Source organism: Protopterus annectens, chromosome 3.part0 (genome assembly GCF_019279795.1).
Source record: "Protopterus annectens isolate FY-2018-M chromosome 3.part0, PAN1.0, whole genome shotgun sequence".
Lineage (NCBI taxonomy): Eukaryota > Metazoa > Chordata > Ceratodontiformes > Protopteridae > Protopterus > Protopterus annectens.
Window position 1 is genome coordinate 1,617,043,242 of NC_056731.1, and position 22,415 is coordinate 1,617,065,656.

General features: G+C 40.4%; 1 protein-coding gene across 1 annotated transcript in view; it reads right to left on the reverse strand.

Moving 5' to 3' along the window:
• UBR5 (ubiquitin protein ligase E3 component n-recognin 5) overlaps positions 1-22,415 on the reverse strand; it is a 3,965,620-nt gene that overhangs the window by 731,696 nt on the left and 3,211,509 nt on the right. The window lies entirely within an intron of this gene.

Genomic DNA, 22,415 nt, shown 5'->3' on the forward strand with positions numbered 1-22,415 from the left:
CAGAGCTCTCAGCTCCTCCCCTTACCCATAATGCCCCCTGCTTCCTTCCTCCCTTCAGATCTCATTTGCCGCTGATACAGCAAGCAGCGTGATCCGAACTCTTCGCAGCATGTTAGTCGATTTGGGCTTACATTGTTGAGTGCTTAAGCCCCCCCCACTACTTTTCAAGAACTTTCCTCTCCCTTCCCTTTCTTGTCCCCACGACAGTCGGTGTAAAAAAACAACCTTCCCTTTTGCTCTTTATCCTCAATCGGTGTGTGTGTTTAGGCCTTATTTAGGGGACTATGTCAGAAGTCCCCAAGTCTGGGTTTAAAAGGTGCTTTGAGTTTGTGGCCACAAGCTTTCCCCGGCTGATGGCCACACACTGTGTGCCTGGGCGCAGTGCACCTTAATTCCTCCTGTCCTATCTGCGCTGGATTTAACCACAGAGCACTTCAGGACAGGAGGAACAAACTTATAGTAAAGGATCTACTTCACGTGTTGGGAATGGCAGTTTCCGCACCTTCCACTAGTTCGACAGCAGCACCTTCCCAAGCCTCAGGGGCTCAAACCCCCAAGAGGCCTGGGGAAGCAGAGAAGGCCAAGAAAGACAGGCCACATAAGTGGTCTCCCGACTGCTGTGATTCAGCCGGTCCACCCGCTAAGGTAGTGTCCGCTTTCCGAAATTCTCCCGAGTTGGAGGTTGTTAGAATGCAGTCCCGTCACCCCTCACCGCATTTTTAGACCAGCTTCAGTGGCCTCGTCAGCCCATTCCACCCAGGGCCTTAGAGATGGACAAGATGATGCAGAAATTCATCTGCATCCAAATTTAGATGGGGGTCTTGCCTGCACCCTCACCTCCTGGAGAGGGTGTCTCGCAACCTTTTTTCACACCGATAATGCCTTCTCCAATCTGGCCTGCAGTTTCAGAACCCTTGGATCCAAGGACCCGAGGGGTCAGGGCAGATGGTACCCAGTACCTCAACGTCAGCCATTGCTTTGCGTATGTCCGAGCTCTCAGAGCTGTAGTGTTGGGGTCAGATTCGAGGAGGTGCTGTTGGCTCCGAGTGGGTCGGAGAGCAGAATCTCCCTTGGCATCTTGGCTCCTAGAGTCTTGACTCCAACTCCCCTGTCAGATCAGGGGGAAACTGCTCCGATGGGATTTGCTAAACTAATCCATTCTCCATTTGCCTTCGAAGTGGTGGAGAGGGTTCTCTTGATGCCTTCGAGACCCTTGACCATCTCATTCTCAGACTCCACCCTGACCCCGTCTGGAGTGGGTATGGCTCTGACCATCTGCCCTCTCAAGGACAGCCTGTGCCTACTTTGCCTCAAGATGCTCCAGTTAGATAGCATCAGAACATATGCGGGTCCTCCCCAGAGAGCCACACTGATGAGGCCCCTCACCTCAGATATTAATTTGCAGGAAGGGGAAGGTTCCCCCTGATCCCCCTCAAGGACGTCTCCTTTGGGGATATCATGGAACTCCCTTGCCAGAAGGGGGGGGTGATCTACTCTCAAAACAACCCCTGACAAACCAGTGTTTCTTGGGGCATTTGGCATGGGCCCATCTACTTCTTGGATGTCCACTCCCGCGGATCCCTTAAAAGATCTCATAACAGCTCGGGCATGGAAGGAACTGGATACGGTGGAGCCGAAGCATCCCGACAAGGTCCTCAGCCCCCCATTCCAACAGGTTGCATAGGTATAAGGGATTTCCTGTGCATGCTATGGTTGTGGCGGCAGCCACAAAGAAAGAGCTCGCTCAGGAGAGCTCTACGGTTCACCCTCCTGACCGTGAGTCACAGATGATGGACCGTTTTGGGAAGCGGGTGTAAGCTTTAGCGACCTTTGCCATCAGGGCACCGAACTACATGGCACACCTGACTCGACTGCAGCGAGACTTGGTAAAGGAAGTTGCTGGGTTGACCCCAGAGTCCACGTCGGCGGAGGACAAGACGACGTTCGCTGCCCGAATGGCCACTCAAGGCAATTTCTAGTACTTCCATGCGTCTTCTCTCCCATGCCACGGAGGGAGCTGCTAGGGCGGCCGGCTCAGGAATCACCATTAGGTGCCATTCCTGGCTCTGGCTATGTCAGTTCACTGACCCCTTCAAGGCGTCTTTTACCAACACCCTGTATGATGGTTCTTCCCTCTCTGGGAAGTCAGTCAGAGAGACACATGTCCAGAGTGAGAAGGATGGGAAGACACCGTCTGCCGTCAGGATCTGCCACCCTCACCTTTAAAGATTCTTTCCACGGAATCAGTGAATGATGAAGAAGACGTGGTTCCAAAAGTCTCAGGCGTTTCCCCGGGACACTCAGGACACTCCATCCCCCAGAGGTAGAGGGGGCAACGATAGACACCGGCCCAGAGGCACAGGAGGCCCGAGAAATACTGGGTCTCGCGAACCCTTCATGGACAGACCTGGCCAGCAGCCCTGAAGGACTTCTCCTCTCTGGAAGTAGTCGGGGGACATCTTCTGTTACACCCAACGGCATGGGGGTCGATTACTAATGACTGTTGGGTGTTGCAGAACATATCCAAAGGCTATTTCCATCCCCTTCAGCCAGCCATATCCTTCTCCCAGACACCTCCCAGATGTTCCACCTGCACAAAGGGAGGCAGCAGCCATGGAAATAGAAAAGCTGCTAAGAAAACTAGTCATCCAGCCGGTCCTCCCAGACCAGTCTGGATCTGGTATTTATTCTAGGTTGTTTTTAGTGCCAAACAAGACGGGGGACCCAAGACACATTTTGGATCTTTCTTCCCTGAACCTGTCAGTAGCCAAGACAAAATTCTGGATAGTCACTCTTTTTATGTGCTGCCCTATCTGCAGGCGAACGGTTGGATGTGCTCGATCAACCTCCAAGATGCTTTCTCTGCTACCGTTTAGGAACCAATCATTATCAGTTCAGAGCCCTTCCCTTTGGTCTCACCACCACCTCAGGGTGTTCACCAAAGTGGTGGCAGTAATAGCGACTCACCGGAGGCTTCAGGGTATTCAGGACTTCCCATACCTGGACAATTGGCTCTTTGCTTTCCCGACCAAGCATCTACTGTGCCAAGCCAGGGGGCTCATTTATACGGCTGGCTCGAAATCTGGGCATTACCATCAATCTTACCAAATCAGCCCTGAGCAGGTTCTGGACTTCATTGGGGCTCAGTTGGATATGGTTCAAATTAAGGTCTTTCTGACTGCAGAGAGAATACACAACCTGAAGCTATATGTTTTGTATGTTCTGCAAACAGATGTCCCAGCGGCGGAATCAGTTCTAAAGGCCTTGGGGTCCATGGCAGCTACAATCCACTTGTTACCGCACGCCTTCACATGTAGGTTCTTCAATAGACTCTGGTGGTCCAATAGTCTCTTCTGGTTCAACCGTTGTCTTATCCAGTACAAATATCCTCTGTTTGCAGGGACTCCCTTCTGTGGTGGATTCAGTCTCTGGATCTGGTGAAGGGTCAGCCCTTTCTTCTACCCTTGCCCAATGCCACAGTGACCACAGACGCCTCCCATCTAGGGTGGGGGTGGGGGTACTGCTCAGGAAGGACAGTCCAAGGCACGTGGTCCATACCAGAGACCAACTTACATATCAGTGTTCTAGAGATGAGGGCAGTGCTCCTAGCTTTGCAAGCTCTCCATGCCCATCTTCCTCTGGGAATGATTGCCATCCAGACAGACATGTCAGTAGACAGGTACATCAACAAACAGGGGGGCACCAGATCCTACCCCTTTTGTCGCAAAGCCTTGAGTGTGTGGGAATGGGCGATCTCCACTGTCCATTTTCTGGTAGCGATGCACATTCCGGGTCAGTCCCAACATTCTAGCGGACAGGCTCAGCAGATCTATTCTGATGCCTTACGAGTTGTCTCAATCATTTAGTGGCAGAGCAGATCTTCATCAGGTGGGGTGATCCTTGCTGCGATATCTTCGCATCTCCTTCCAACATGAAATGCAGCGAGTTCTTTGCTCTGAACCCCCTTCAGGGGGAAGCCCCCATAGACACACTGGTTCTTGCTTGGCCACCCGGTCTGTTCTATGCTTATCCTCCTCTGCCTTTGATTTCCAAGTCCCTTCAGAAAGCTCGCAGGTTGGGGAGCACAGTTATCCTCATTGCCCCATTCTGACCTCGCCAAGTATGGTTTCCATCCCTATGGTCTCGTGCAGTAGTTCCACTCTGGATCCAGTCCTGAATCTTATTTCACATCCCCTGGGGATGCCTCATCCAGACCTGGTTAGTCTGAAGCTCACTGCTTGGCTGCTCCAGTTCCCATGATCGTTAGGACTCTCTGTTTGTCTTCCCCGGTTAAGGATATTCTGGTTGCGGCCCACAAGTCCTCAACCAGAAAAGAATTTTGTAGTAAATGGAAAAGTTTCTCGGTTTGGGCTTCTCAACATGCCTTAGATCCCTTTAGTGCTCCAGTGGCTGCAATTTTGGATTTTTTAGCAAGCCTTTTCCATCAAGGGGCTAGTTTGTCTACTGTAGAAGTTCAGCTGGCTGCCATTTCCAGCTTTTGTGTGGGGGAGAATATGAACTCCTTGGCTTCATTCAAACTGTGCAAAGTCTTTCTTAAGGGTACTTTTCTGCTCCGTCCTCTGGCGAAGGATCCTGTGTCACTGTGGGACCTTACTTTGGTGCTTCAAGCTTTAGTCTCACCTCCATTTGAATCTGCAGCCTCAGTTGACTTACAGTTCCTATACTGCAAGATTGCTTTTTTAGTAGCCATTACCTCTGCCAGGAGGGTGTCGGAACTCCAGGCCCTATTAAAGTTCCTTACATGATTTTCCACAAGGATAGGGTATTCCTTGTGTACTAATCCCTCCTTTTTTCCAAAGGTAGCATCAGAAGCAAACATAAACCAAACCATCAATCTTCTAGTTTTCTTTCCGAACTTCCAAAACCAAGGGAAATATAAGTTGCACTTATTGGACGTGCATAGGCAACTACGATTCTACTTGCACAGGACAAAATCTTTTAGGAAATCTGATCAATTGTTTGTCTCTTACGCTAAGCCCTTTTTAGGCAAACCAATTTCGAAAGTTACAATTGCTCGGTGGATCTCCTAGTCCATTATCCGAGCTTACTTAGCCAAAGGGCTTTCTCTGCCAAGTCAGGTAAAAGCGCATTCTACCAGGTCTATGGCTACTTTGTCGGCTTTCTGGTCCAGGGTCTCTTTGGATGACATTTGTTCTGCCTCCACATGGTCCTCATCACATACCCTCATTTCCCACTACAAATTGGACATTATTTCCAGAGGTAGGGCTTCTTTTGGCTCCGCCGTGCTCTGGAATATCCTTCCATGAGGGCCTCCGAGGTACAAAGTAGCTGGGGACTCTGTCTCTAAGGTTGAAGACCAAATGAAGTAAACTACTTCAGATAAAGAAGTTATGTACCCACCATAACGTTCCATCTGAATAGTTGTACTTCATTTGTCTTCAATGATCCCCCCTCCTTCCCCCTGCCTTGTCACTATTGGCCTGACCATGTATAAGGAGGATGAACATCACACGAGCCTTCCTTATGTTACTTGGCTCAGGAATCTAGGGCAGTAGACAGTGGTAAGGCTTTGTTGGGTCGGGTATATGTTTATTGATGAGCAGCAAACTCGATCTGAAGGGAGAAAGGAGACGGGGCATTATGGATGATGAACTGAATTAAAAACGGCTTTATCAGGACAAATCTAGGTTTTGCCACACAAACCAAAACATCCTTATTATTGTTATAATCTGCTTTGGAGACATATTTTTAGTTTACTTGCTGCGGGGGGGGGGGGGGGGGCAGGAGTGATAGTTACTTTGAACGAGACTGATTTGTGGTCAGATCTCACCAGGGAAGACCTCACACTGGGGAGTTCTACAGTGGTCCCCCATATTGGTAACCACCAGATCCAGGATACTAGCACCTTTTGTGGGTGTGGCAACCAGCTGGTCTAGGGCATTGGAGTAAACGAAGTCAAGGAATCTTTGGGCAAGTGAGTTTGAGCATGAGTAATTTACCCAGTCAATGGATGGATAGTTAAAGTCACCCAAAACTATGGTGTTTGGCTGCATCTTGACAGACTCAATTAGAGCCAAACTGGCAGAATGGGGGTCCTGATTCATGGAGGGGATCCTGTAGCTGGTAATGACTTGAATAGGTGTCCTACCAACAGTTAATTGCACCTGAAGCATCTCCAAGTGTATTTATCTTTAATGAATATTGATATACCGTCTTTAGTTTTCATGTCTTCAGTTTGTGGTCTGAATGCATGGAAGGAAGTGTAAACCGGTATGGCTGGAGAGTTCTCCACAGCCTTGAACCTGGTCCCTGTGTTAAAAAGAAAACATATTTAAACTGCATGACAACAATGGAAACTTAATTAAAAAAAATAAAAAAGTACATAAACTTGTGAATGTGTTAACATTTAACATGTGATGACTTAATAAAAGTCGCTAAAAAAAGTGAGAAGGCTGGGGGTTTGTTCTAAACATCTGTCACATGCAGAACATGCACCAAATTTGTCACATATGTTTTGTGAACAAATTGAGGTGAAAATATTATGCGACTGCAGAAAGCACCACACAAATTGTTAAATATGTCTACCACTAGCACTTACAGATACCCACTGACTTATGGCTCGTAGTAGCTAGTACAGCTGCGATAAAACTGCCTCTAATGCAGATGGTTTGGTTACAAGCGTCAATAAGTTAGTATATATTATATTAAACAATACTAAATGGAAAGACCCTACAACTCTTCTGTTTCAAGCTGATTTCCACAGTTCTTTTAGATGGCACACCTAACATTTTATTAACATGTCAGAATGGAGTGATGTCTGGTGTGAGGCTTTTTGAGGAATGGCAGCAACAACATCATTAGACCACTTATGAGAGAGGTGGGTGATGTTTCTTGGAATGCTCTCATTTAACACTTAAGGGTTCATGGTCTATTACCATTTTTGCTTGACTTGTGATATCCTTATGATTTGGTCAATATGAAGAATATTTGGTGCATGTTATCTGAATACTGTTCAGAATTTATATATTTTAGAAGGCTCCCTACTGAAAATTTCAGGACTCATAATGCAACATCATGAAACACTGAACAAAAGACCAAAAATATAGGGAAAATGGTGAGTACTGAACATCGCTCTTCTCATTTAAACTTGTATTTTGTAGGTAAGAAAAGTCCCATGCATCCTTTAATGTGGTGGTTTGGGGTGGGGAAAGCAAGCCTCCCTCTCCTTAAATTTATATATAGTAAATCCCACATTCCCATGTCTTGAAGAAAACAGAATATTCAAGCTCAGATTTTGTATATGTAAATCTGGATTGGCAGTCAGTCAGTCTCCACATTCTAGGACTTGGCATTGCGAGTTCTAACATTTTAAATGGTTAACATTTTAGAATGCTTATAGTTTGTGTTTTACAGTTCTCTGTTATGAAGTTTTCTTCTTTTGAATCATCTCTACTAGTGCATGACTGCATAAAAAAAAAGCAAACTAATTGCATGGCATCTCTATCACTCAGCCCCCGACTGACAATGCAAAGCCTGAAATGTCAACATTCACCAACTGCAAATGCGGGCATTTTTAAACTTGTGTCCTGCAGTCCCTTCTGTGGGGGCTCTGCTCCCACAACCTGTACTTTCATAATAAACTGCATCTGAAGTTGCTACAGCTTTGGAAGGGGATCAAATAGGTTTAGAAAGTCAATTTACACAATTAGTGGGAATTCACATCTTCAGTTCCAAAATACTATACAATGCTCCCACCACTCTGCAGCACACTGACACCACTTCTAAGAGGTGACCAGTTGGTGAACAGTAATTACACTGCTAGTGTAAATTTTATTTAAACGAAGGTCACAGCACAATCCAGCATTCACAACTTCTTAACATTCTAGAGCTATCTTCATACTGATTCTTAACAGTGTACTGAAGCTGGAATATTTAATGTTTGACAGAACAGCTGCAAAATGGCAAAGACATGCTTCGATCACCAATTTTCATTTCTTTTTCTTGGTTTCATCTAATATCTGCAAGCAAAAACAAAAGCTGCCAGTATATCAACAACAGATTATTAACTGGAGATGCACATGACCACTGTCAATGCTTGTTATAGAGCCGTTAATGATAAAAGGCACAGCTGTGAGCTTCAGTAGTCAGGATTTGTTTTTGTAACTGAATTCTAGCTCTTCAACAAAGTAGTAAGGTTTTTTTGGGAGCACACCTAAGGAATGATCAAGAAATCTGAGGTCAGCTCATCTCCCTGCACCTTCTCTGTTAAGCAAGCGACTTGAAAATTAGAAGCCAATGGTTTCACTAGCATGTATGTTAAAGAAAGAACAGCATGTTTCTTTACACTTATGAGCACTTGTGAAAGACAGACAAAACTGACCCCCTCTCCATTCACATACAGTCTTCTCACACACACACAAATACACACACAAACAAAAAATAAACAGGATCAATGCATTTTATAAACTGTTCCACTGCCAAAAAAATCTGCCACTTACAGCCCTTGCTTCTTAAAATGTTAAAAGGCAGCCAAACCTAGACCAGGTTAAATTCAGAGTTCCAATCTTCCATTTAATTTTATAAACTTTATTTAGTATCAAATAACTCAAGAGTCATAGCAGTGGTAATACATGTTTGTCTCTCCCCCCAACTCAGGAATGTTAATTGGTCAACTGCTTGTAAAAGTCTACAAAAGACGCATACAATTGTCCAACAAATCAGTTAGCCAACATTTTTCAGAAAAGAAGCTTTTCTAGCCAATCCAGTGTTAACGCATTGTTAATACTGTTGGTCTCTCACCTAGGCTATCACATTTTGCCCATTCACTGACATTAGACCATTATGGCTTTATACCGTGTACTGATTTCAAACTTTCACTCCAGCCTACAAGCAAATCTAACAACCAGTTTTAACAGTCTGTAAAATGTCAACCTAACTGTTAAACTAAGCATACAGTAATATAAATCACGTAACAACCATCGATGCTACCAAAATAATTCCAGTACCAAGAGTTTACAGATCATATTACATGAATTTACTAAAAAGTACCGGTCACCAGGCCTTAACATCCAGATTGATATGGGACTTTAAGCTTGCCCCACAAGGCTGACTGCTCAAATGGTTCCTGTCCCTCCTTTTTCTGCCTCTACCACAGTACATATTCTTTCAGTCATTAATTACTTCTAATGGTTTCAAGCAGGACTTCTACTTCCTATCAAATTAATTCATTCTCTAAATTGCTCCAGTGCTTCTTGATCCTTTTACCAACTTATAAACATCACCAGATCTCCCAACCGTTCCGAATTACTCAGTTTGTACCGAGTTTTGGGGTCCAAATGAAGGGGTGCCACGATTCCCCAAGTGGCACCCCTTCATTTCCGATTTTTCTTTGCTTTTTTTAAAATTTTCGTGCTGTCGGAGCGGACGTCATCACATGCGCCATGACGTCAGCTCCGTCAGGCTACCAGCCAGCCGGAATTGAGCTCAAGGAGCTGACATCATCATTTCCGGCTGGCTGAATTAAGTTGTGAAACGGCGGGAATTGCAAGCTGGCAGGCATGAAAGCGGATACAGCAGTTTGCCGAGCCGGGATTAATGGCAGCAACAACAGAGGAATAACTACCCAGGGTGAGGTGTGTGTGTGTGTGTGTGTGTGTGTGTGTGTGTGTGAGAAAATGCCCCCATATAATACACTTGGTGGCTAGAGATATTCAGGCTCAAACCCTGTACACCTTTAGTACAGGGTAAAAATTGCCTACTATCCCTAGCCACCACCATTTCTGAGTGAGTTGAGAGCTATGATGAGAAGTGAGAACATTTTTTTTCTCTAACAGTTGAAAGTTATGTTCTGAGCTTTGTCCAGATTTTTTTTTGTACTAAGAGTTGAGAGAGCTATGATGAGAAGCAAGAACATTTTTTTTTGTGCTAAGAGTTTAGAGCTATGATAAGAAGTGAGCACACAATTTGTATTCCCCTATTATTGTTTTTGTGCTAACAGTTCAGAGATATGGTGAGTGAGAAGTGAGAACTGAATTTGTATTCCCCCATTATTGGCTTTGTTGTTTGTCCATGTTTTTTGTGTTGAGGTTAAGAGCTATGTTGAGAAGTGAGAAACGAATTCACTAAATGATGGTTATTAAGTTTCAGTCTATCTATTTTTCAGGCAGCTGCTGATTTGGGATAGTGGTATGTTGTTCTGAATGTAGTGCATAGAGTCCTGGGTTCAAAACCTGCCAGTGAAATGCATGATGGTAGCACAACATTTTATTCTAGCAACTTTACAAAATTATACATGCAATGTTTAAAATGTGTCCCTGGTTTTTGACCTTTTGCCCCCCCCCCCAAAAAATGAAACTGAAAATAAGTGTGAGACACTGTGCAAGATGCCTATGACTTACACTACTGTCATTCTATTTATAGTGTGGGTGTGGAAGCAGACTTTTATGATGGAAAAGTTCTGAATTGGGCAGTTTTGTCATTACTGGTTCATGTGTTTTGTTTCATTGCCTACAGTACAGATTACTGGTAAAATGTGTAAAATGTTCAAACAATAAATTTAAAATGCGCTCTAACATGTGTGTTGCATTATACAAGGAATATAATTTAATAAAGTCAGGAAGGTGTATAAAGAAAAGAACACATGTATGTTTCTTGTTTTGTGTGCAAGGGGCCAATGATTTGAAAACAGCCCAAAGGTAATCTTTATCCACCACTGGCCAGATGCATCTTCTTTGGATGTGGTGTGGGTTTCAATGCTGTTTCAATGAATGTGAGTTTAAAGGGCAAAGTTTAATGTCAAGCCTATTTTCATTGTGAGACAGTATTGCTTTGTTTACCAGATGATGTATTTTAGTGTTTCTGCATTGTTGTGCTGTAAAATGTAAAAATAAAATTCAAATAATTGTAGAAGTAAAGCAGTATGCATACATTAGTGTTTATGGTAAATGGGGCAAAATAGCCAGGTAACAGGACACTGGAATGGCTGCAGGGGGACTTCAGTGCCATATTTTGATTGTCTCTTCTTCAATTTGCGTTCGAAAGTTGGTATCCCACAATTCCATTGGAGTGGGTGGGGTTACACATTTATGTATGCAAATTAGATGTTAATCAGCATACAGATTTGCACCTATTTTTCATGGGCCTTGTCCAGATTTTTGATGTTTCCAGGTTGAGAGGTATGAACATCACTCATTTAGTTTCAATTACCACAGGCTTTCCTAGTAGCTTTGTTATGAACCCCTGGAGAGCTGCTTTAAACTCATCTAATTTCTGACATTCCCAAAAGATGTGGCTACAATTTACTTTTTGCTCTTCGTTGCATCTCCAGCAGTTAGGGATCACCTGACAGGAGAAACTTACACACCCTATGCAGTGCGTACACATTTCCATCCCATGATTCTAAATGCCCTGGATTTGATAGCTTATCTAGCGGTCTTGCCTACACTGCCATTATTGTCATAAAACCTTCAAACAAGGGTCGGAAAATTGTTGTAAATCATTATAAACAATATCTTAAAATGTGCATTTACCACTTGTCTGATGGAAAAGTTTATAGGAAGTTAATGACAATGATTTAGCTGTTGTGAATTTTAAAGAATTAATTAAAAAGTGTGTCAGGGTGGGTTATTTCACTAGGCAGGATGTTAAATGTAAACGTGACACTGAGGGTAACTCTTTGGCTAAGTTTTATTGCTTGCCCAAAACTCATAAAAATGTGAGCCCTCCCCCAGGTCGACCTATAGTGGTAGCACAGAATAATTTTTTTGACATAACATTGGAATTTATTTTACATTCTTATCTTTTGAGGTATGTTTTTAGATTGGATTCTTATATTAAGGATACCTTTCATTTCTTCGATAAACTGAAAAATGTTAAGTGTGAAGAGGGTTACTACTGGATGGTAACAGATGCAAAAAGTCTACACACAAGTATTATACATATATTAGGAATTGAAGCGCTCAAGTTTTTCTTGGGAGATAGACCTGTTAGTAACTATGTTACAGAATTAGCTCATTTTTGTTTAACAAATAATTTTTTGAGTTCAATAATTGCATTTACTAACAACAACGAACGCGTCTTTCACACCCATGTATGCTAACTTATTTATGGGCCTTTTTGAAATTGAATTTCTCTATAGATTTAGTTTTTTTTAATAATTTTTGTAGTTCTTTATTGCAGGTACATAGATGACCTGATTTTCTTATGCAAGGGAGGTTCTGATTTAGCCCCCTGTTTATTAATAGTTTAAATATTAACCATCTTCAAGTAGACTTTGATGGTATGCAAATGGGTAAATCAGTTTATTTAGATGTAAATTTCGAAATAAGGGGTGATACTACAGTAGCTGGTATATATAGAAAATGTACTAGTGACTTCTGCATTTTGGAAAGTAGGAGTTGTCACCCCCCCACATGCTATACAAGCTCTACCCTATAATGAGTTATTGAGGGTGAGCAGATTAAGTAATGATGTGAACATTTCAGAGAAGGAAATTCTAAATACTTGTGTTGCCTTTAGACAAAAAGGGTATGATGAAATGTTAATTCTGAACTCTATATAAAATCTGTTAAGACTTTTATTCACCTTGTACTGATTCCTCTGGAAAGAGAAACAATGCTAATAGAGACAGAGATGCAGTACAAGGTGGTAGAAAGGTGTACTTTGTAACTGTATATAATGTTGTGAGTCAGAAAATCACGGATATCATTAAATATTATTGGCCCTATTTAATTAATAATAAGGAAGGTGTGAAGAATTTACATAAAGTTCCATGTATCTCATTTAAGAGAAGTACAAATATTAAAGATATGCTAATACATAATACATTCACACAACCTGGTGACAAATTAAATATACATCCTGCCCAATGTGGCACCTTCCCTTGTGGAAGGTGCTCTGTTTGTCCTAACATAATCAGATCTTTTGAAAAAATTAATGGAAGTAGATTTCGTCCTACATCTGTATATTCTTGTGTTACTAAATCAGTAGTATATGTACAGTCATGCCCATGTAAGTTATTTTACATAGGGGAAACGAAAAGAATTTTTAAGCTACGACTTCAAGAACATGTTAGGGACATTAGAAATAAGAATTTTACAAGTCCTGTTGCTGGAAGCTGCAGTGGTGCAGCGGTAGCGTTGTTGCCTCACAGCAAGACATTCTCTTGTTCGATTCTCGGCTGGAGCGCCTTCTGTGTGGAGTATGCATGTCCTCAACCATGGTCGAGTGGCGTTCGAAAGACATGCGTAGAATGGGTGTGCCTTCGCTGAAAGTTGGGCATCGAGCTGGCACCTCGGCCCCCATAAAAAATCTACTGCCAATCATTAGCAGAACAGAGTTCCGCTGTGGCGACCCCTAACCCGGAAAAGCCGAAAGAAGAAGATAAGTCCTGTTGCCCTACATTTTAGTCTTTGCATTAGTAATGATTCTTCTTTATTGAGAGCTTGCATTTTAGAACAAATTATAAAGAAGAGGGTAATGCAAAAAAGAAATTGTTGTACACAGAAACATTATATATTTTTAAGTTTAATACATTATCTCCACTAGGTTTGAATAAAGAATGCAACTGGAAGGTTTTTCTTTAAAAATCTTACTAAATATGTGATGAATTATTTAATTAAGTGTAATTGTATGCAATATATATATATATATATATATATATATATATATAAGTGATATGTGGTGATTATTTTGTTACTCCTGGAAGGCTGGTTTGTGCCGAGGTGCCAGAGTTCTTTTATTAAATCAATTCAATACAGAGATCGTGGTGTGGCTTTTTTCCTGGCTGAGTAGTTTGATCTTGCATTTTCCTGCAATTTTCTTTGTTTTGCGGTTCTTTCGTTTTGTTATGAACCCCAGGAGAGCTGCTTTAAACTCATCTAATTTCTGAAATTCCCAAAAGATGCGACTACAATTTACTTTTTGCTCTTCACTGCATCTCCAGCAATTAGGGATCACCTGACAGGAGAAACTTACACACCCTATGCAGGGTGTATGCATTTCCATCCCATGATTCTAAATGCCCTGGATTTGATAGCATATCTAACGGCCTTGCCTATACTGCCACTGCTCTTTGCTTTCTGTTTAGCAACTGTTCTCAAACCCTTTCATGTCATCTAACAGGTTTTTATAGTTCTCATAAACTAACGTATAAGCTCTAGATATTATACATTCTCTTGAAGCTTGCACTGTTCCAGATTTAGTTAAAAACTGGAAGAACTCAGGTTGCTCTGTTTTAAGGCTCAATTTCATCTGCCCCCCCCCCCCGTTAATATACCTTGAAATGGGTTTAAAAAAAATAATCACCAATCATCCACTTAAAATACAATCTCAGACTAAGACACACAGACCTAAAAAAGAATAACCGTGACATCACACCTTTAATGATATGCAACAAAGACAAGATTACATTCATTCTCATTTCATTGCAGAATCCAGTTCCCACTCACTGACCCATCTCATATTAGGGACTCCCTTATCAGCACCAAAGCTAAGTAATCTGCACCCCCACTTGAGGCTCAGGGGCACTGCATGATCTAACCCCATAACCCTCACAAGTAGGACACATAAGCAAATGTTTACTGTTCCAGCCATGCATCAGTACAACACTGTTTCTTCTTAATTATCTGCTTAGCAGAAGTACCCTTATACAACGTAACCCCATTTATTAAAATGCTACTTGGTCTGAATAAATTGTATCTATTGCTATATACATATATAAATGCACACGCATACACACATACATATACACACACACCGCACACACACACATAATGCCTGCCTTCCAGACTTCTTGAACTCTTATCCCAGCACTGTATAAATGTAAAAATACACCAATAAATCTGTCCGCTGTGCTAGGTGCTAAAATTCACTAAAGCAGCAAGGTTTACAACAGAACACTCATTTATTTAACAAACAAAACTTTTTAAAAAAACACGTTAAGGATGGGGGCACTCGTAAGTGTGGGCAGTGTAATCAGTGTAGTGCTGTAATGGAAAGTGCATCTCTCATATTAGAAGACAAACAAAACAGTTGTAAGATTCAAGAATGGCAATTGCCAGACCCAGTATGTGATTGATCTAGCTAAGTGTACAAAATGTCCATGTTATTATGTGGGCAAGACACAAAGGTGCTTAAGAAATAGAACATACAATCATTTTTATTGTATAAGAAAGAAAGAAAGAAATGAAAATGCATTATACAGACACCTACTTATGAGTACAAGTTGTGACACTTTTAAATTTGCAATATTAGAGCAAATAAAAGCTAATCCTAGGGAAAAATAAATCAAATGGCAGATTTTACTAAATGCTTCTGTTTACCCGGGAATAAAATGGACAGTATTTCAATTAAGCCTGTTTTGGAAAGTAAAATTGACCATTATTAGTGATGAACAATATAGAAGGGGATTTTATTGTTTATATTTTAAACAAGTTTTTAAATAAGGTTATGAATGTTTTGTAATTATATATATGTAAGAGAAAGTATTAAGCACTGTGCACTTTAAATATTTGAGCATAATTAATTGAAAGATTAATCAAATTATATTACTGGTTGGAAGTGTATTTATAACCCAGCTTGTTTTTTATGAAGGTGTTCGGATGAAATCTATTTGAGTAGATGAAAGCGCTTAACGTGTTTTTTTTTTTTAAGTTTTGTTTGTTAAATGAGTGTTCTATTGCAAACCTTGTTGCTTTAGTGAATTTTGGCACCCAGTATAGCGGATGGATTTATTGGTGTATTTTTACACTGTGTGGACTTTCGCTTACTATTTGTAGCAAACACTGTATAAATGTCTGAGGTTTTACTAGCTGGTATACAACATGTTAGACCTTAAGTACTACTTGTACATTTAGCCCTCCGTGATTTTTGCTCTTTAGTCACATAAGTCTACTATTACTAGGTAACTCATTGTTTCTTTATTACGGTAAAAAGTACAAATTGCTCTGTTTTACTCTATGTCATCTTCTTTATTACTGCAATCTCAATTACTCATGTATGTTGCTCATTTATAACTTTATGGAGTTTTCCTCCCCAGGCCACTACTGAAAAAGGACCCGTGTCCAGTCGGAATTTCCCAGTAAACAAATGTAAATGTGTATATATATATATATATATATATATATATATATATATATATATATATATATACACACACACACACACACACACACACACACACACACACACACACACACACACAGTGGATATAAAAGGTTTACACAACCCTGTTAAAATGCCAGGTTTTTGTGATCAAATCTGTTAGGAGAAAAAATAAAAAACGTACAATACGCTGGTTTCGTAAGTGTGCACATACTTAAACTAATACTTTGTTGAAGCACCTTTTGATTTAACTACAGCATTCAGTCTTATTTGGTAGGAGTCTATCAGCATGGCACATCTTGACTTGGCAATATTTGTCCACTTTTCCTTGCAAAAGCGCTCCAAATCCTTCAGACTGCGAGGGCATCTCTTGTGCACAGTCGTCTTCAGGTTACCCCACAGATTTTCTATTGGATTTAGGTCTGGGCTCTGGCTGCGCCACTCCAAAACTTTAATTTTCTTCTGGTAAAGCCATTCTTTTGTTGCTCTGGATGTATGCTTGGAGTCATCGTCAGGTTGAAAGGTGAAATTCCTCTTCATCTTTCTAGCAGACGCCTGAAGGTTTTGGACCAAAAGTGACTGGTATTTGGAACTGTTCATAATTCCCTCCACCTTAATTAAAACCCCAGTTCCAGCTGAAGAAAAGCAACCCCAAAGCATGATAATGCCACCACCATGCTTCACCATGGGGATGGTGTTCTTATGGTGATGCGAAGCATTGTTTTTGCGGCAAATGTACCTTTTGGAATTGTGGCCAAAAGGTTCAAACTTGGTCTCATCAGACCATAACAAATTTTCCCACATGCTTTTGGGAGACTTGATATATTGTTTTGCAAATTTTAGCTGGGCCTGGAATTTTGTGTGCGTAAGAAAAGGCTTCCGTCTTGCAATCCTACCCCATAGTCCAGACATGGAGAATACAGGAGATTGTTGTCACATGTAGTACACAACCAGTACTTGCCAGAAAAACCTGCAGCTCCTTCAGTGTTGCTGCAGGTCTCTAGGCAGCCTCCCTGACCAGTTTTCATCTTGTCTTTTCATCAATTTTGGAGGGACGTCCAGTTCTTTGCAACGTCACTGTTGTCCCATATTTTCTCCACTTTTTGATGAGTGTTTTTACTGTGTTCCATGGTATATCCAATGCTGTGGAAAATTTTTTTGTACCTTTCTCCTGACTGATACCTTTCAACAATTAGATCCCTCTGATGCTTTGTAAGCTCTCTGCGAATCATGACTTTTGCTATAGCAGGCAACTGAGTAAATGTCAGGAAAATCCTACTAGGACAGCATGGGGTTAATCAAAATCTCTTTAATTGATGGCAGGTGTGTACCCAAGAAGACTGAATGTTGTAATTAAATCAAAAAGTGCTTCAACAAAGTATTAGCTTAAGGGTGTGCACACACAACAAAGTATTAGTTTAAGGGTGCGCACATTTATGCAGCAAGTGCATTGTACGTTTTTTTATTTTTTATATTTTATTCACTAACAAATTTCTTTTTCAATTGAATTGTACAGGTTATACGTCACATTAAGGTGGAAAAAGTTTTGAAATCATTTATCGTGGTCTCATTTTTTTTATATCACAAAAACCTGGCATTTTAACAAGGGTGTGTAAACTTTTTATATCCACTGTATATATAGATATACAAACATGTTTTTTTCAAATAGCACAAGTACAACCCCATATCAGCGAAAGTGCACTTAACTGAAAGTGCATTTTTGCGAACAATGGTTCACCGAACTGGACAAATAAAACCCACTGCAAACATGCTTTTGCGGGGGGGGGGGGGGCAAGGCCCCCTGCACCCCCCACTACTTATACATGCTAACTCCCAGATCGCACTACAGTGGGGAAATGGGTATATTTCCTTATCACCACTGTACTGTGCTTTGGTGATGCAGTGTTTTTTTTTTTTTTAAGTCCTGTTTGGTGAACCGGTGTTCAACAAAACTGTACTTTGTGAAAGTACACTTTCGCTCAAATGGGGTCGTACTTCTGTTATTCAAAAAAAAAATGCGTTTTCGATTAACAGAAGTAAAACCATATATATATATATATATATATATATATATATATATATATATATATATATTACACACACACATTTATACAGAAAGAGACAGAAATATATAGATAAGGATATAGATTTATTTTATGTATAAAATATTCATATACACATTTAAACACATGTATATTTGGATCTATTTAAGCAAAAGTGTAGTTATGATCTAAAAATGACCAACATAAGATAACAGCATGGGACATGAAAGGCAAGTGGTCAACAGATCATAACAGATATAGGAGTATTCAATATATGAAGTAATTGTCTTGGCTCTGTGGTACAAAATAATGATGCCCTGACAGTGAGCCAGACAACAAGGGTTCAACTAGTGGCCCAGATGCTAGTGAACTTAACTTGGTGGGGGGACATGGAGAGGCACTTGTCTCACTAGGGTAATGGCTAGAGTGCATATGTGTGGGCATGGCATATGCTTCAGCTTTGGAAGGTGACTAGGAGGCACTATGCCATACTTGCCTAGAAGAGGGATCATGCTTTGGGGATGATGTTATTGCACACGCATACACTTCTTCATAGGCCCTAGCATTCTCTGTTGTGGCATGTGCCTGAGCAGTGACTAGACTACAAAGAAAAAAAAAACACTAATGTGAGCCTAATAAATGAAGGCCCAATTGCCCCACTTTCTTTTTTGAGTGATGACAGTTTTGACTAACCACTGGTGAATCTAATGAACTTCTCTGAGGAGAGAGACTTGAAGTGGAGAATGATGGGGTACTGCCACACTTCTGCAAGAGGAACTGGGCAGATGAAACCAGTATGTGCATTTCAAGGCCTCAAATCACTGTCAAGCTAAAATGAAAGAAAAAGTAAAAACAAATCAAAATAAATCAACTGATGAGGGTTACTCAGTAATGGGTTAAAAAGTGTAAATTCCATCCTGAGGACTTTTTTAAATGCCTTTATTAAATTATCGCTTAAGACATAAAAAGCGTATTAACATTTTCCCCTTTATATACATTATACATATTTATCTTTTATTTCATCATAACTATCAGTCCAACATTAAATGAAAGAATAAACTTCTTGCTGAGACCTTCCCACATGCTCAATAAAACAGGCACGCTTATTATAAATCCAAACAATCCACTAAGAATGTCAGGCGTTTTCGTCCCTCCACACTTTAATAATGGGTTAGTCCAACATTACATAAATTGCTGAATTCATGCCTTTCTTTAAACCTCACTCCTCTTCTTTATTCTGCACGCAAGGCTCCCACAATTTCCACTTACTTCCATGTAATTTGCCCCTTCCCTTTTCTAAAGATTCCACTTTAAATTATTTTCTCTCTTTTATAATATTCAATATTTTAAACACAACTTGTTTAGACTTTGATTTTTTTTTTTTGGCAGCCAACAGAATTAAACATAACAGGCCCTTACAATGTTTTGACAATTTGGATCCCATGTCTCAGCTCAAAGAATCACTTCATTAGTTACACCCATTTGCTCAACCAACATTTCTGAAAGAGTACTCTGTAGGGAATTTTTAAAATCTGCCCACTCATTATACTCTCAAAATGTACGCTCCCAGTTGCATCTTTTTTTCCCTATTGCACCCATAGGAAAAACTATTTTAAGTCTGCATGGCTTATAAAAAACCTATGCAAACACTTCGAAGCCGTGATCCTAAACCTTCTGCACTTTGTTGGATACCTGGGAGCTGTACTTATTTCTTCCATTGTTGTGTTGTAAATTGTTTTTCCAGTCTCTCTTCCTAATCTTTTCTAACCTCCTCAGACTGATTCTTATAGTTATCATGCAATATTTTACATGCCCTACCAATTATCCTTTTTAAACAGCAGCTTCTGTTCCAAATTTAACTAAAAACTGTACTGCAGGTTTTTCACTTAAGATTCCTCTATCCCTTTTGCTTTGCATATACTCAGACATTAATTCTGTTAGGGAAGGCAGTCTGCAGCCTGCAGTCGAGAGGTCTTCTTGGCCTCAATCTCACTACATTACCTTTTCCTCTCTCACTATTTGCTCCCAGTACCTTTGTTCCCTTGCCAGTTTTTTACAGTAAATTCCAGCCTCATTTTGTATATTTTCTGTACCCCTAACTTGTAGTCGTTCTCGCGTTGGCTTAGTTCTTAGAATACTTTGCTCTACTTTATGAATATGATATTCTGTATAGTTATTATTCTCCTTAAGTAGTTGCATAAAAATCCTACTCTTTTTATTTAATGACCTTTCCCCTGCTTCACCATCATCATACCTTTCCATTTTGAGTTATAATATTATGCTTGTGTTAAGCACATGAGACTTAACTGGGTAGCTCTTTAACATCTCTTCAAATCAGGTAATCCTAAAGCACCACTGGAAGGTTCAACTTATCCCACTTAACTCTTGCCCTTTTCCCATCCTAGATAAATCCCTTACTGTTCTCAACTTCTCTGTTTAATAAAAATATGCCTGAGCCTTGTATGTAACTGCAGGGACTAAACATTTTCACTGCTTGTATCGCACTATACATATCCATAAACAGGAGTTTCCAGTTCCTCCATTTTTGTATTACCTTTTGTTTAGTCTCTTCCCACATACCCACAGCTGCCATAACAGTAGCATTTTTAATCCATACTCCTAAATACTTCATTTTATCATATCCATATAAATGTGGGTATTGCTGAACCTATTCCTGTGTGGGTACATAATTTACACGTATAGCCTTTGTTTTTCACCTTCATTAATTACATATCCCCAAAAGATAAGAAACTGGCTCAAAATGTTCCACAACGACATGTCCTTTTCTGGATTTATAAGATACAGAATAATATCATCTACAAATAAAGCAGACTTTTCTTAATTACCATACAAATTACATCCTTGCATTTCTGAGTCCCTTATTTTCTTTGCCAAAGGTTCTAAATATAAAGCAAATAAGAAACGGCACAGAGGACACCCATGCCTGGGTTACACTGTTCAAACATAGCTCATCAGAGAGGAACCCTCCCACTTAAATTGCCTATGATCTTTACATAGCCTCCTGATTAACCTGATTATTGTATCAGGGAAAGCAAATGCTTCCATTGTCTACTCTAGCAAAAATGTGCTGTCGCTCCAACAAGACCTACTAATAACAGTGGTATTTTCTTATACTCTGCGTCCCTCTGGATTATCATGGTTCTAATAATGTTGTCACGTTTCCCTCCCTTCCACTAAACCACAAAGATCCATATCTATCAATTTTGGCAACACCTTTGCCATTCTTTTAGCTAGTATAGACAAAACACTTTATAATCATGGTTTAAAACTGAAATGGGCAGGATCTGAAAAGTCTTTATAATCCTTGGGTATTTCAGCCACAACTGCTTTTTTCCACCATGTTGGTGCTTTTATTTATTTATTGGCATTTGCTGTCCGGGAAAGTCCACTGGCCCAAACAAAGCCCATTTTCAGTGGAGGCATGGGGAGAAAAGCTCCAAGAGATGTGTAGAACTTGTATAAAATTTCAAGTAAAGTTACAAGCAATTTCAAACATATCAAGGAAATTACATAAAAAATCCAAATAATATAAAGAGTAGTTAAAGTACTATACATATCATAAAGATTAGGCATATTAATTATACAAGGAATACTAAAAAGACATGTACAAGGCAAAAAGAAAAAAAAACAGGTCAGTGTTATATTTATGTGACCAAGGGGTGTAAGTAAATTCAGGTATTACATTGAGATCACCATGTGCTTCCCCTCCTTTTAAAATACTGTTAACCAAAACCTGCCAGATCTTTATGACCTTCCTCCCTTCAAGCTTCCAAACTTAGACTGGAATACCACTGATTCCTGAAGACTTTCCTGCAGATTGGTCATACATCAGCATTTTTCTCATCTCCTATCTATAACTGTCAATTGGTGAGCCTCCTCTATATCTAACCATGGAATCCTTAAGTTTTACATAAATACTTCAGTTTGTGCTTTTTCTTCATTTCCACATTTCTCTGCTTTACAGAAAGTTTCATAAAATTTACAAAACTATCTCTAATACCGCTAGAGGATCTGTGGTTATTTTTCTGTTAAAGACTCCCTAAGTTTGGCAACAACCATTGCTATTTTCTTTTGCCTAAGCTGCTGTGCTAAACATTTTTGTGCTCTCAAGTTATCATCAAGAAAGAGTTGCTAAACAGCAGTCTTTCTAAATGCATGCATATTATCCAGGTATTCCCTTACTTTCTCTTTAGCACCTGTAGTTGGGCCTCTTCTTGTTCTGTGAGATTCTCCTTACTGACAATACTTTAACCTTTCAGCCCTTCTAAA